General features: G+C 40.9%; 1 protein-coding gene across 6 annotated transcripts in view; it reads left to right on the top strand.

Moving 5' to 3' along the window:
- Positions 1-16,229, top strand: part of ATP8B4 (ATPase phospholipid transporting 8B4 (putative)) — a 305,125-nt gene that overhangs the window by 45,773 nt on the left and 243,123 nt on the right. Inside the window, exon 1 of one of the 6 annotated variants that reach the window (XM_061157128.1) lies at positions 3,372-3,390. The exons of 3 other annotated variants lie outside the window; for them this stretch is intronic. The gene's annotated coding sequence lies outside the window, so the exon portion shown is untranslated. Of the gene's footprint in view, positions 1-3,371; positions 3,391-3,508; positions 3,610-7,719; positions 7,808-16,229 lie in introns of those variants that run through there. 2 more of the 6 variants (XM_061157125.1, XM_061157124.1) reach the window with 2 other exon arrangements.

Here is a 16,229-nt window from a genome sequence, read left to right as displayed (position 1 = left end):
GTGAAACAGATCACCAGCCCAGGTGGGATGCACGAGACAAGTGCTCCGGCCTGGTGCACTGGGAAGACCCAGAGGAATCGGGTGGAGAGGGAGGTGGGAGGGGGGATCGGGATTGGGAATACATGTAAATCCATGGCTGATTCATATCAATGTATGACAAAACCCACTGGAAAAAAAAAATTAAAAAAAAAAAAAAAAAAAAAAGAATTTTCCACAGTTTGTTGTGATCCACACAGTCAACGGCTTTGGCATAATCAATAAAGCATATGTTTTTCTGGAACTCTCTTGCTTTTTCGATGATCCAGTGGATGTTGGCAATTTGATCTCTGGTTCTTCTCTGCCTTTTTTAAATCCAGCTTGAACATCTGTAAGTTCTTGGTTCATGTACTGTTAGAGCCTGGCATGGAGAATTTTGAGCATTACTTTGCTAACATGTGAGATGAGTGCAATTGTGTGGTAGTTTGAGCATTCTTTGGCATTGCCTTTCTTAGGGATTGGAATGAAAACTGACTTTTTCCAATCCTATGGCCACTATTGAGTTGTCCAAATTTTCTGGCATATTGAGTGCAGCACTTTAATAACATCATCTTTTAGGATTTGAAATAGCTCAGCTGGAATTCCGTCACCTCCACTATGTTCGTAGTGATGCTTCCTAAGGCCTATTTGACTTCAGATGCCAGGATATCTGGCTCTAGATGAGTGATCACACCATCCAGGTGGTTATCCAGGTCATTAAGATCTTTTTTGTATAGTTCTTGTGTGTATTCTTGCCACCTCTTTTTAATATCTTCTGCTTCTGTTAGGTCCATACCATTTCTGTCCTTGATTGTACCCATCTTTGCATGAAATGTTCCCTTGGTATCTCTAATTTTCTTGAAGAGATTTCTAGTCTTTCCCATTCTGTCATTTCCCTCTATTTCTTTGCATTGATCACTGAGGAAGGCTTTCTTGTCTCTCCTTGCTATTCTTTGGAACTCTGCATTCAAATGAGTATATTTTTCCTTTTCTCCTTTGCTTTTTACTTCTCTTTTTTTCTCAGCTATTTTTAAGGCCTCCTATAGACAACTGTTTTGCCTTTTTTGCATTTCTTTTTCTTGGGGATGGTCTTGATCATTGCCTCCTGTACCGTGTCATGAACCTCTGTCCATAGTTCTTCATGCACTCTGTCTATCAGATCTAATTGCTTGAATCTATTTGTCATTTCCACTGTATAATTGTAAGGAATTTGATTCAGGTCATACCTGAATGTTCTAGTGGTTTTCCCTACTTTCTTCAATTTAAGTCTGAATTTTGCAATAAGGAGCTCATGATCTGAGCCACACTCAGCTCACCATCTTGTTTTTGCTGACTGTATAGAGCTTCTCCATCTTTGACTGCAAAGAATATAATCAGTCTGATTTCAGTGTTGACCATCTGGTGATGTCCATGTGTATAGTCTTCTCTTGTGTTGTTGGAAGAGGGTGTTTGCTATGATCAGTGCGTTCTCTTGTCAGAACTTTGTTAGCCTTGCCATGTTTCATTTTGTATTCCAAGGCCAAAGTTGCCTGTGAGGTATGTCTGGACTCCTACTTTTGCATTCCAGTCCCCTGTGATGAAAAGGACCTCTTTTTGGGGTGTTAGTTCTAGAAGTTCTTGTAGGTCTTCATAGAACCATTCAACTTCAGTTTCTTCAGACTTAGTGGTTGGGGCATAGACTTGGATTACTGTGATATTGAATGGTTTGCCTTGGAAATGGACAGAGATCATTGTGTCATTTTTGAGACTGCACCCAAGTACTGCATTTTGGACTCTTTTGTTGACTATGATGGCTACTCCATTTCTTCTAAGGGATTCTTGCCCACAGTAGTAGATATAATGGTCATCTGAATTAAATTTACCCATTCCAGTCCATTTTAATTCACTGATTCCTAAAATGTCGATATTCACTCTTGCCATCTCTTATTTGACCACTTCCAATTTACCTTGATTCATGAACCTAACATTCCAGGTTCCTATGCAGTGTTGTTCTTTACAGCATTGGACTTTACTTCCATAACCAGTCACATCGATAGCTGGGTGTTGTTTTTGCTTTTGCCTCATCTCTTCATTCTTTCTGGAGTTGTTTCTTCAGTAGCATATGGGGCACCTACTGACCTAGGAAGTTCATCTTTCCATGTCATATCTTTTTGCCTTTTCATACTGTTGATGGGGTTCTCAAGGCAAGATATTGAAGTTGTTTGCCATTCCCTTCTCCAGTGGACCACGTTTTGTCAGAACCCTCCACCATGACCTGTCCATCTTGGGTTGCCCTACATGGCATGGCTCTTAGTTTCATTGAGTTAGATAATTCTGTGGTCCATGTGATCAGTTTGGTTAGTTTTCTCTGATTGTGGTTTTTATTCCGTTTTCAATGATTCAAGAAAGCTCTCCTTTCTTTGTGACTGTGGGGCCTGGCATGGGAAGGCACTCCTTTCTCTCTGATCTGGCTCTCAGTGGAAAGTTGAGGGCTCAGTGTTGTGTTGTTTCAGAAGAGAGTTGACACAGGGGATCAACTTGCTCTGGTTAGAGAGATATGATTAAAACATATTTGGTTTCAGTCCTTAACTGCAAATCTGATGCAACTTCTGGAAACCCCATAAATGGCTTTAGATATACTGAAAAGTAGCCCTAATCCTTTCAAAATAGACATGGACCAAAATATTTTGTTTTTATCTAATCCCATGTTAAAAACCAGAACACTCTTAAGAAAAAAAAAAAAAAGCACAACAACCAGAACCCTGTCTAAGTGATTCTAAACTAAAAAGTTTAAATCTGTTTCCATGTGCATTTGTTCTTCAGCATCCTTAGGGTTAATGGTTTGCTTCCTCTGAGCTGAAATTAAGGATGTTGGGGGAAAAAAGACGTCCTCGCTCAGCATGTTACATGTTGCTTGAGTGTGCTTAGCTTTCATCCACAAGAGAGTTGAAGTCCCCATCTACTGATTTTTTTTAAAAAAAATTGACATTGCTGATTCCTTCAACTTCGGCAAAAACAGGTAGGAACTCCAAATAAATTTACGTGTCTCCCTCAGTGGAGGGTTGATAAAAGTTTGATAAGTCGAAGCCATGGCGACCCCTTTCCTTATCTGCTTCTGTTCTTCTGAGCTCTTGATTCCCACAGAAAAAGCCATCCTGGGGAAGCCAGCCTCTAGGGAGCTCCCTTTTGTTTTTCCAAGATTAACCAGTTCTGCCCTGGGAGTAGCAACAGGCAGCTCTTCCAGGAGAAACTCTTCTGGGCTTTTGGTATGTTTCCAAGGACCGTTTTTTGCTCCCTCTGTTCTTCACTGGTAGTGAAGCTGCTTCCCTGCAACTCCTTCCTCCTTTTCTGATGAGATGCTACTTGTGATCTACCCTCGAGCAGCTTCCGGTAGTGGTAAGCGGCCAAGAGTGTTTTTCCGGGAGTTGATCTCAGATTTTCAAGAATGTCCCCTAGAGACCCAGTTTGTTTTCTATGTAATTACTAGAGCTTTCAGAATAGCCTGGCTTTTCTCATTGTTCTCACTGATATGGTCACGGACTGGGTACCTGTTTGATCTTGCTGCCTTGCTGGGAAATCTCCCTGTTAGGGGGAGAGGCTTAGGTCCAGGCTGAGGTGAGTCTGGGGAGCACTCAAGGGTTGCTGGGACTAGGAGAGTTAGCTCTGGCTCGTTTGGTGCTTTTCGTTTCTCTTTTCTGTGTTACTCTTTTGTTTTTGTTTTCTGTGTGTTGAAGTTTAGCAAACAGTCTTTATTATTCTCCTCCCATTAAAAAATAATTTTGGGGGGAAGTTAGTTGGATTTGGAAAATTTTCTTTTTTTCTTTTGAAGTTCACATGTTGATTCTGTTAGCATCATCTACTACATGGCTAGTGGAGAAGCATCAGTGCAGCATTTTTTCTTGGTTTCTGGATACTTGTCACTTCCTTTGACCACAGTTGGTTTTAGATTTTTTTCCCCCCCCCCAGAGGGATCATAACTGATGCACCTATTCAAGATACGGTTCATTTTATGAGCAATTCTTCCTTTGGACATAAACAGTTTGTCACTAAACTCTCCCTCTAAGGCATAAGGGGTAGATATGTTTCTATACTGAGATTTCTCTGAACAGAGAAGTGGATTCTTCTAGTTGTTTTATTGATAGACATGAGGGAGTCTCGTATCCCCAGTTAACAATGAGCTGTTTTGAAGAAAAAAGAGATGAGTGAGAAACATTAAATAGGGGCTGAAAACTTATCAGAAAGGAGGTGAGGAGATATGGTATCGTGTTTGGGATTACCAACACCTGTGTTCAAGACCAGCTACCTTACCTGTGTTGTTCCCTGCCTGCCTTTACAGCAGAATGTAAATTCAGAGGGATTTTGAGACCTATATTTGTCTGTCTTGTGTTTTTATATTGTTCCATCATCATGATGCATCTTTTAAAAATGAGGAGCCAAGTGATTTTTTTGTGTCGTTGGAGGATTTTTTGTGCTCAGAGGATTTTATTTTTTTCTTACATGATACGTTAGAAATTTTCATTAGTAGGAAAAAGAAACTTAACCTATTGTTTCAAATAAGAAACCGTTACTGTCCTTGAAATAAAACTTCTTTATGTATACTAGATGCTTGCACAGCATGTACAGGAATCAGATGCTAGTATTTGCTTTCAGGATTTCTCAAGAGATGTCAAGGAAAACACTGTAAGCTCAAAATGCTCCACGTTTGTAGTGCATGCCTAAAGTCTTAATTCTTGGCAATTTTGAAAAATAAAGTTCTAATTAAATGTTAAATATAAACATTAAATATTGATCATCATATTTTTGGAAACAGTCCTTCCTTAATTTGAAGCTACCTTTTTCTTTTCTCTCCTCTTCTTCACTGTTAGTTTGCTGAGCACCTGCCTACCCTGCACCAGGCTCTGTGCTCCATGCCCTGAAGAAGAGGGTGTAGGAGGAAAGCTACAGCATTTTGTTCCCATATATCTTTCTCTGAACCTTCTTTTGAGGTTGGGTGTTCCCTAGGACCTTGTCCTTGTCCTCTCACTGACTCATCCTCACCCGCTGGCCTCTCCTCACTTCTCTTCATTCTTCTTCTTTCTGAATGAGATCATTCATCCCCCATGACTTCAGTGCTTCCTTATATGTTGAAAATTCCAAGTCTGCAAGTCGGTCTCTTCTCTTTCGTGCTGAGGGTATTTTCAGTGATCAAGAGGCATTTCAAGCCTAGTGTGCTCAAAGTGAACCTGACTATTGTTGCACCTCAATTCCTGCTCCTGCTCCTCTACCTTCTCCTTTCACTGCTCTGCTTGTCATTTTCATTAATTATCCTCTCTTGTCCTGAGCCAAAAAACTCAGGAGTCATCCCAGATTCTTCCTTGTTTTGCGCCCCAGCATATGGACCATTTTTAATGTTTGTCAGTTTCAACTGCAGATACATTTCTAGAATCCAGCTCCGTTACCTGTTGTCATTATTCCCCATCTCTTTCCATTCCTGTCCTTGACTGTGAGAGTAAAACCTTCCTAAAAACTCTTGTCAGCTTACTCTCACATAGAGGGACACGAGGAAGCAATGAAGTGGACAAGGGGGCCTAGATTCCAAGCATACCTTTGTGCAGAGAGAACACTTCTGCCTCCCCAATACCTGAGGATCAGTCAGGATCTTGACTGTAACAATGTCTTGTGTCACTTCATCTATCAAAGGGGAGAACAATAGCTCCTGCCCTTAACATTTTGGTGAGGATTAAATGAGAGGATACATTTAATCAGTGCTTAGCATGAGGCTAGGCACTTAGTGGACGGGAGTGATGATGCTGACAATGATGACTTCATTCAGACTCCATCTCTTACCTAGCTTGGCAGCCCCACACCCACCACAGTCCTCCATGCTGCCTGTAATCTGGTTGCTGTGACTGTCTCTGCTCCCTCTCACAACATTTGGTCTTTCCACTTGCTGTTCTTTTTGCCTGTACTTACCTTGTTTTATTGAGCAAACTCAGGACTTGACTGGGAATTACCGTGTGTGAGATCGTAGCTGACTCTGCAAAGCAGGCTTGGTGACTCCCGTCCCTCTGTCTCCATAGTTCTCAGTCCCTTCTTCTGACACAGACCTGCACTATTGAACTTTCTATGTTTCTGATCTCATCTACCCCAGACTCCTGGCTTTTGAAGAAATGATCCTTGCCTTCCTCTCCCCAGCCCAAGTTTGATGTAGAACAGGTGTCTGATAAGTGTTTGATGATTGAATGTCAGTAGAGATGCTCTCAAATTCGATAGGAGGTTTTCTACATATATAGAGTTAAGGATATATTTAAGAAAAATTAAAGTAATAGCTTTCCTTTCTTGAGTGTTTAACTATGTATCAGGAGGCACTGTGCTAATTTTTTTTTTTTTTTTACAGGCATGACCTCAGTTTGTTAAATGATCCCATGAGTTAGCTGATTGTCTCTGTTTACAGATGAGAAAACCAGGGCTTAGAATGGAGGGGAACTTGCTGGAAGGAGAGAGCTAACAGGATCAAACCTGGTCCTTTGGCTCCAGGCTAATGGAGAAGGGGAAGGAAGATGACCAAGCTGGGGGAGGCATGTTTGATAGAGAAAGGGCAGGATGAGGCAAAGGGTTTTATTTTTTTTTTTGGGTAAAGGGTTTTGAAAATGCACGAGAGGCAGTGAGAGCAGATGAGGAAAGGATGAGAAAGGAAAGAGAGAAGGAAACTGTTGGAAAATAAGCAGGACATAAATAAGAGGAAAAAGGAAGCAGGGTTCCTACCACTTTAGTATTCCGTGGCTGGGTAACAGCTGCACGCCTAACAGAATATAAACAGACTTCAGTGTCAACATAATAACTCACAACACCATCAATCTGATACACATTATATGGGAAATAGAATATTGTTGAGGCATGGTAATTAGATATAATTGGTAGGCAGTTTATACATTTGGCTGTGCTAACCATCACTTTGACAAACACATACACAGTCTGGCTTAAAGTTTTTTACTTTTATTTTTGCCCAGTATCTTCACTCTGTGAGCACTATAGGTGCTGGCAGTTGTCACTGACACCAAATATGATGAGAACATTATCTATACCTCCTACTCTCACATCACAGTCAAAGCTGCACACGTGTAGGACTGAGGCCTGGCTTATTCCTTACTTTATCCATCATTGGTCTAACCTCCCAAGGCTGAGATTTCCCTTTTGGACCAAAAATATCCCTTCTCTGAAGTTTCAGAGCTGTGCTCCTTACCCCACCCCATCCCTTAGAGGCCCAGAGCAGGGGGAATATTCTTGGGCTGATAGGCAGCGTTGCCAGCATATATGATTGCAAGGTCACCATGTCCAGAGGTGGGAGGACTCTCTGAAGCTTTGCTTTTGAGCTTCTGGGAACCTAGGGCCAGAGGGAGAATAGGGGCAGGGGCAGGACCAGAGAAGGTAGACAGCAGAGGAGGAAAGAAGGGGCCAACTCCCTAATCCTGCCATCCCACTTCCCATCCTTAGGCCCCACTATTGCTCAAGCAGAGGGGTTCTTCCAGTCACCTAAGCCTCAGCCCACCTCCCCTCCTCTCGTGGTGGATTAGTCCTTAGAAAGGAGGTGGGTTGGGTTGGAAGGCAAGTGCCTTAGTGAGAAAGTGAAAGAGAAGGAAACAGGGAAAGGAAACTGAGAGAGTGAAAGCAGAGAAAAGGGGAGGGAGTAGGAGGAGAGAGGACAGATGGGGAGGAAGGCAGGAGGGGGAGGGACCACATTTTTATGGAGTGAGCTGTATATTCTCGCAACAGCCCTGGGAGGAAGGCATTATTTCTTCTGTCTTACAGATTCGGAGAGTGAGTCTTAGGAAGGGTAAGTGACCTGGTCAGAGTGACATTAGATAAAAGTGGCTGAGCTCGGATTGGGATCTGCTCTCCAGAAAGTCTCTCTGTGCAGGACAGTGCCCCCCAAGAGGAAGAGGAGGCAGAGCTGGGGAGAGAGGGAGGCAAGAACAGATGGAGACAGGAGAACAGACGTGGGGTGGGGGGCTGGAGTCCTCACAGGGGTGAGGGCTGGGGTCAGGCTCCTTGAAGCTCTCTGGGGTCTTGTTGCTGAGTCCTGAGAACTGGAGAGGATCCTCCTTGGGCACACCCCTGCCGCTCCCTTGACACTGAGATGAAGCCAGGCTGAGGGTGCTCCCTGGCAGCACTCTGGCGAGAAAGGAGAGCTGCCAGGAATCTGCCTGCCCTACTCTCCTGGCTTCAGCTGCTCCTCCTGTCCCTTCTCGAGCTGCCCCACCCCTTCCTTTCCCCTTTCTTTTCCAGTCTCCTCTGATTCCTTTGTCTTTCTGTCCCCCTCCCTCATATTTTCATTCTCTCTTCCCACTGGTTTTATTCCCTCAATTTATCGCTATGGCCCTGGCTCCCCACTGTGAATACATCTTCTCTTTAAAGCCTCATTACCCAGTTGCAGTTACCTCCTTTGCTGGAGAATGTCTTACAGGAATTACCCTTACTGTCCTCATTTTATCCTAATGTTTATTTAGACACTTTGACAGAAGAAGTTCAGAGGACTGCCTTCAAGATAGCTATATAATGAGCTCCCTTTTCCCAATGACCTGTCCAGGTATGTTCTGAGGCTTATGTAGCTTACCTGCCCTGGATTCTGTAATGCTGCTGGAAAAAGCAGGAATCCAAGGTCAGTTTCTTTGACTTCAAAAGACAAGCTTGTAGCTACCACATCCTGCTGCCCCTTGAGCAGATCAGCCAGTCCTGCCCTTGGTGGCCTGTTGGTGAGTTTATTATGGCCAGGGTGGGTCATTTGTCCTATATACTTTAGACCATAAGTCAACAGCATAGCAAAAACAGATCTACATTTCTGGGGAAGACTAATATAGCTCAGGAGACAGATGATCTAGACAGATGAACCACAATTTATTAATTGAAAATGTACAATGTAACTGTCAGGAGGACCAGAATGTTCACTTCAGCACGCCTGGCTAGTGTACTCTTTCCCTGTAGGCAGACTTCTGTGGGAAAGCAAGTTATTATCAGCAGGTTGCTTGGTGATTGTGGAATTGGAGCAAGGGGAATTAACTATAATAACCTGATTGTTGAATGGCCTCCGATCTTTAAAGAGAAACTCCATTTTTATCCTTTACTTAAAGTGTTGAGTCACCTGCACCCTAGTGTACCCATTTTCATTGTAAAGTAGGGACCTCTATGAGGAATCATAATATGACCAGTATGCCCCCTTATGCAGACAGCTGCTTGAGTAGCATTTCCAACTTGGATGTCTTTTTATGGCCCTTAATCTCAAGGTATCTGATATCAACTAATTTTTCCTAAACAAACTGGAGTTTTCTTTTGACTTTGCCATTTTTTTTTTTCTATTAAAAGAATTACATTCTGTGCCCAAGATTCAAAACCTGAACTTGAAATTTAAAAAAATATATAAAATTCTTCATGCAAGCATCACTCTCAATCTTTTCCAAAAGAGTACTCACATAAATGAATTAATATAGGTAAAGTGTCTGGCTATTATTTGGGTTACATTTCTCTCTCTTCCTACTTTCCCCAGACCTGTCTTTCTTATAAAAATCCACCAAGACTTTGACACACGAAAACCACCATCTTAACCCCTTGCAAGAGATGAAGGCAAGGGTAAGATAAAACCTATTCAGCGACTTACCTTCTTCCATTTCTTCTGCTTTGGGGTGATTTCAAAAAAGGAACAATGTTTTTATGTAAATAATGTTTGCTTCAGCACTTGTGAGTGGTTGAATTTCAAAATCCTGAACTAGATTTTATTTTAGCAAATCCTTCTTTATCACCTGTTTTTTTTTTTTTTCCTTTCAGTGTATTTCCTTAGACCCTCACTGATCTGAAAGTTCAATAGAAGATGGCTTTTTCTTTTCTCTAACATCAGTGAGTGTCAGCTGGGGTATTTTGGTGAATTGATAAATATAAGACAAAGGACTAAATTTTACTTCCTCAAATTTACACTAGAATCTGATATATTACTGTGAATACTCTATTAGATATATCTGGGTTGCTGCTATTATAAAGAAAGATTGGATTGGAGAAAACGTGGACTTGAATTCTTAATTTTTGTTATAACCACATATTTTAGAGAGTAAAAACACTTGGATAAGATCATTAATAAGAAACAATTTTCACAAACCTCAGAGAAATGTTTAATTCATGCAACAGTGATTATATTATCACTGCATTAAATATGAAATAGAGCATATTTTCTACAAAGGCAAAAATGACTAAATTAAAAAAGATTTATTCATTATATTAAAAATAAAAAATTTCAAAGATATTTTGGAAGGTGGTATTAGAGAAATTAAAAGCATTGGAATAATTGTAAGCCTTAAAGGTAATTTTAGAAAGGATATGGTTTTGCTTTATGTTTAATTGTCCGGGGATTTTAAAATGAAAAGTACTTGTAGGAAGATCTAAAATAAGAGATGGAAGGGGTTACCTAGATATTTTCTCTTTAGTTACCTTTATATTGCACAAATATATATTAAGTTCATCCTGTGTACTGGCTGTCTATTAGTGCTAATCCCTCAAAGCAATCTAGCAAACCAATAATGAGAAAGAAAGAAAAAGTTGGCCAGTGGCCAGTACTTCTAATAACTTCCTGAGAGATTGAATTTCTTTCTTGCCTGCATTCTCATTGGCACCTGTCAGGGTGGAGAGTCCCTTTTGCCATCCTGCTTAAAGAACTGTTCTTCCTTTTACCTGCTCGAGGGACTCTGAGCTCATGAAAACAGAATGTTACCTTAGTCTCCAGAGAGTTTTCAAGCCCTAACAAGTTGACTTAGAACTTGCTGATGAGCCTTAAAACCCTTTGGCCAGATGGGGCCATCAGATCGAGGTGTCATTGCCACTGAATCCATTCATCCTTTCCCGTTGACATTTTGTATCTGTTGTGAATATTTGTTGGAACAAAAATAGCTCCTCATGGATAAAAACCCACTTTTGTCCATGTTTTTCTCACAGAAAGTCTTTTCCTTAAAAAAAAAAAAAAAAAAAGTCCTTTTTGTGCATCTTTTTTTAGAGTCAGGCTGCTTCCTCTTGCCCTTCTACTCCCAGAGATTTGCAAATTTCCTTCTCCTTTCTCATGCTATTCAGTTTGCCTGCAACACTCTTCCTATTGCTAACCAAATACTTCTCAGTCTTTGAGGTTCTTCCTAGGCTGGAGTTGGGGTTGCACAGAAGGATACAGACCAGCCAGAGAGAGAGCATGTCTAAGAAAGCCACAGAGGTTCCCAGTTTGGGAGGATCTAAAACTTTCTTGAACTTGGAGTTGGGGTCTAGGAAAGGAGAGTTGCTAAAAGGGAAATGCTGTTTAGTATCAGGAAGCCCTTGCTTCATTCCTCATAGAAACTAAGAAATTCATTCTTTCATTTAGCAGATATTTATTGAGCACTGCTGCATGCCAGTCGTGCATTTGATACTGAAGATACAACTATGGACCAGACAGATCAGTTCTCTGCCCCACTGGAGTTTGTAGACTAAGGGGAAAACAGCTAATGTGATAGGCAAATAAATTCTAGAATTATAGGGGTTCTGAGATGGGAAATTCTTGATTCTGTGGGCACACATAGGAAGTGGTCTTATCTCTGATTTGGGGGGCCAGGGGAGAACTCCTGGAGGAAGTGCTAGGAGTGCAGTTGGAGTTGATATTGAAAAGATAGGAACAAATTAGTCAGGTGATTTAAGTATTGACCATGGGTATTAGATTATGACTGACAGAGGAAAGAACATGAATCATGGCCCTCAGATGGAAAAAGCTGAGTTGAGTATTTCTGTAGTATAGACATGAGGGGGTGCAAGGAGGAACGGGGACTGTAAGGAGACTGATGAGAAATCAGAGTAGAAAGACCAGCAGGGTCCAGGTTGCAGAGGGACCACGGAATCATGTGGAATTTGATCTTTTTATTTTTTTAAGGCCAACAGGAGGTGATTTAAAGGTTTTAAGTAGGGGTGTGACATAATGCTGTTTAACTTTTATCAATATCACTCTGGCTTCAGTGAGTCTATGGGTGGCCAGGGCTGGAACAGGGAAACCTGTTAATGAAGGAATGCAGGGTAAAGCAGTAACTGGTCAGCAGGCCTGTCCTGGAGGCGTCTGCTGCCTAGGGCTGGGGAACAGTGAGGGGAGGGGAGGATTGTTTTAGGCAGCCTTGCAGCAGTTGGTAAAAGGCTTGGGAAGAGGAACAGAAGAGTTATTGATGGGTCATATTGGAGGACCTCTCCTGGCTTCTTGCAGCACCCAGCAGTAGTAACCCCATCTTCATGTTGGATTCATCAATTTTAGTGACTTGTCCCTGGAAAAGCAGTGGGTCTTAATGTTGATGGCCCTACATGTCAGGGACACCTTGAGGTGGGTGTTATTCCCTCAGCACTGCTGAGCCTATGGCTTTTCCTGGCTGTGGGGGATGGGAACTTGTGAATCTAGGTGCACAACAGGGAGAAATGCTGATAGTTTCAGATTATAGAAATTTATAGTAGAAAAATAGGTGTTGATGAAATTCCTCTGCATCCTCCTTTCTTGTAACTGCTAAGCCATAAGCATTGCTGTTCCTCTTTTCTGGTCTCTAGATGAGTGACCAGCTTCTTCTTTTGTGGGTGTTTAATGCATCCTGCCACACCACATCTTTGAGCAGGAACAAACAAGTCATTTCTCTTTCTAACCTAGAGAAAATGAATTCAGAAGCTCTCCTTACTGTCATGTGTTTGCAGAGGTGTCAGAGTTCATGTCCATGGTCTAATGAACACCCATAATTTCATATAGGTAAAATTAAATCATTTTTCTTGTGATGAGAACTCATAGGTTTTACCCTCTTAATGACTTTTGTACATAACATGCACTACTGTTATATTGATCATGGTTGTGCTTTACATGCCTAGTACTTATCTTCTAACTGGAAGGTTGTATATTTTAATCACCTTCATCCAATTCCCCCTCTTTCCACCCCTTGTCTCTGGTAATAACAAATCTGATCTCTTTTTCTATGAGTTTGTTGTTTGTTTTTTGAGGTATAATTAACCTATAACACTATAGTAGTTCCTGGTGCACAACACAATGATTCAATATTTCTATACATTACAAAATGATCACCATGATAAGTCTAGTTACCATCTATCACCATGCAGAGATATTATTATTTACTATGTGCCCCACACAGTATATCTCATTCTCATGATTCATTTGTTTAGTCACTGGAAGTTTATACTTCTTAATCTCCCTATTTCACTCATTCTCCCTCCCCCTGTCGCCCCATCCCTGCAACCACCTGTTTGTTCTCTGTATATGTGTTTCTGTTTTGTTATATTTATCCATTTATTTTGTTTTTTAGATCCCACATATAAGTGAAACCATGCAGTATTTGTCTTTCTGTTCTTTCACTTAGTATATACCCTCTCGGTCCATCTATGTCGTCAAAATTGACAAGATTTCATTTTTTTTTTTATGGCTGAATAGTATTTAATTGTTTATATACACCACACCTTTATCTATTCATCTATCAGTGGCTGCTTAGGTTGCTTCCATATCTTGGCTATTTGCTTCCATATTTTGGCTATTGTAAATACTACTGTAATGAACATGGGGGTGCTTAATGTCTTCTTGAGTTAGTATTTTTATTTGGAAAAGTATCCAAAGGTGAAAAAATACCCAAAAGTGAAATTGCTGGATCATATGGTAGTTCTACTTTTATTTTTTGAGAAATCTCCATATTGTTTTCCATAGTGAAAGTGCATAAGAAAACTCTTTTCTCTGCATCCTAGCCAACACTTCCTATGTGTCGTCATTTTTATAATAGCCATCTGACATGTGTGAAGTGGTATCTCATTGCAGTTTTTAAAAAATTTAGTTGATTTGTAATGTAATTTTTACTGTAGAGCAAAGTCCAGTTTTACACACACACACACACACACATTCTTTCTTATATTCTTTTCTGTTATGGTTTACCACAGGATATTAAGTATAGTTCTCTATATGCCTGCCAATGCAGGAGATGTAAGAAATGTGGGTTTGATCCCTGAGTTGGGATGATCCCCTGGAGGAGGGCATGGCAACCCACTCCAGTGTTCTTGCCTAGAGAATCCCGTGGACAGAGGAACCTGGCAGGCTGCAGATCATGGGGTCCCAAAGAGTCAGACATGACAAGTGACTTAGCCGGCACACATACTGTAGGATCTTGTTTATCCATTGTGTATATAATAGCTTGCATCTGCTGACTTCAAATTCCCAATCCATCTCTCCTCAACTCCCCTCCCCACTGGCAACCACAAACTTATTTTTTATGTCTGTGAGTCTATTTCTTAGATAAGTTCATTTGTATCAGATTTTAGATGCCACATATAAATGGTGTCATGTTATTTGTCTTTTTCTAGTTTACTTTAGTTAGTATGATACTCTCTGGATCCTTCCATGTTGCTGCAAATGACATTCTTTTTTATGACTGAGTAGTATTCCTGTGTGTGTGTGTGTGTGTATAGTGCATCTTTTTTATCCATTCATTTTTCAGTGAACATTTAGGTTATTTCCCTGTGTCTTGGCTATTGTCAGTATTGCTACAATGAACATTGGGGTGCATCTCATTGTAGTTTTGATTTGTATTACTCTGCTGATTAGTGATGTTGAGTATCTTTCTTATGTATCAGTTTGCCATCCATATGTATTTTTTGGAAATGTGTCTCTTGGGGTCTTCTGATCATTTTTTAATGGGGTTGGGGTTTTTTTTTTTTTTTTTTTTGGATGTTGAGTTGTAGAGTTCTTTGTATATTTTGGATGTTAACTCCTTATCAGATGTATCATTTGCAAATATCTTCCCAAATGCAGTAGGTGGCTTTTTTGTTTTGTTGATAGTTGCCTTCACAGTGCAAGGTTTTTAGTTTGATGTAGTCCCATTTTTCTTATGTTTTCCTTGCTTACTTCATACATATATGAAATGTATATGTACTTTTATATATTATATAGCACACATACACACACACATATGTACACCACACACATAGACTTTTTCAGATTCTTCCCCCTTATAGGTAGGTTATTACATAATGTTGAGTATAGTTCCCTGTACTATACAGTAGGTTCTTGTTGGCTACATGTTTTATACAGTGTGTATATGTTGGAGAAGGAAATGGCACTCCGCCCCAATATTCTTGCCTGGAGAATCCCATGGACTGAGGAGCCTGGCCCATGGGGTCGCATAGAGTCGGACACAACTGAGCATGTATGTCTGTTAATCCCGCCTCCTAATATATCCCTTTCACTACCCCCTCTCCAAAGCTGAGTGCAGAAGAATTGATGCTTTTAAATTGTGGTGTTGGAGAAGACTCTTGAGAGTCCCTTGGACTGCAAGGAGATCCAACAGTCCATCCTAAAGGAGATCAGTCCTGGGTGTTCACTGGAACGGCTGATGTTGAAGCTGAAACTCCAATACTTTGGCCACCTGATGCGAAGAGCTGACTCATTTGAAAAGACCCTGATGCTGGGAAAGATTGAGGGCAGGAGGAGAAGGGGATGACAGAGGATGAGATGGTTGGATGGTATCATCGACTCGATGGACATGGGTTTGGGTAGACTCCGGGAGTTGGTGATGGACAGGGAGGCCTGGCATGCTGCAGTTCATGGGGTCGCAAAGAGTTGGACAAGACTGAGTAACTGAACTGAACCCCCTCTCCAATTTGGCAATCATAAGTTTGTTTGCTCTCTTTGTGAGCCTTTCTTTTTGGAAATAAGATCATTTGTGTCTTTTTAAATTTTAGGTTTCATGTGGAAATGATGTTTGTATGATATTTGTCTTTGGCTTACTTTACTTAGTACATGGTACTCTTTAGGTACATCCATGTTGCTGCATATGGGCATTATTTCATTCTTTCTTATGGCTGAGTAATATTCCACACACACACACACACACACACATGCACATCACATCTTTATTCATTCATCTGTCAGTGGACATTTGGTTTGCTTTCGTGTCCTGACTATTGTAAATAGTGCTGCAGTGAACATTGGGGTGCATGTATCTTTTTGAATTATGCCCAGGAGTTGGATTGCAGGATCATAGGGTAGCTCTATTTTTAGCTCTTAGGTGAACCTCTATACTGTTCTCCATGGTGGCTGCACCAATTTACATTTCCACCAAGAGTGTAGGAGGGTTCTTTTTTCTCCACACCCTCTCTAGCATTTATTATTTATAGACTTTTTGATGATGGTTATTTTGACTAGTGTGAGGTGATAACGTCATTGTAGTTTTCATTAGCATATC

The sequence above is a fragment of the Dama dama genome, chromosome 12 (assembly GCF_033118175.1).
Source record: "Dama dama isolate Ldn47 chromosome 12, ASM3311817v1, whole genome shotgun sequence".
NCBI classification, from domain to species: domain Eukaryota; kingdom Metazoa; phylum Chordata; class Mammalia; order Artiodactyla; family Cervidae; genus Dama; species Dama dama.
Note: the sequence above shows the minus strand (reverse complement) of the source record. Positions and strands in the feature narration are given on the sequence as shown.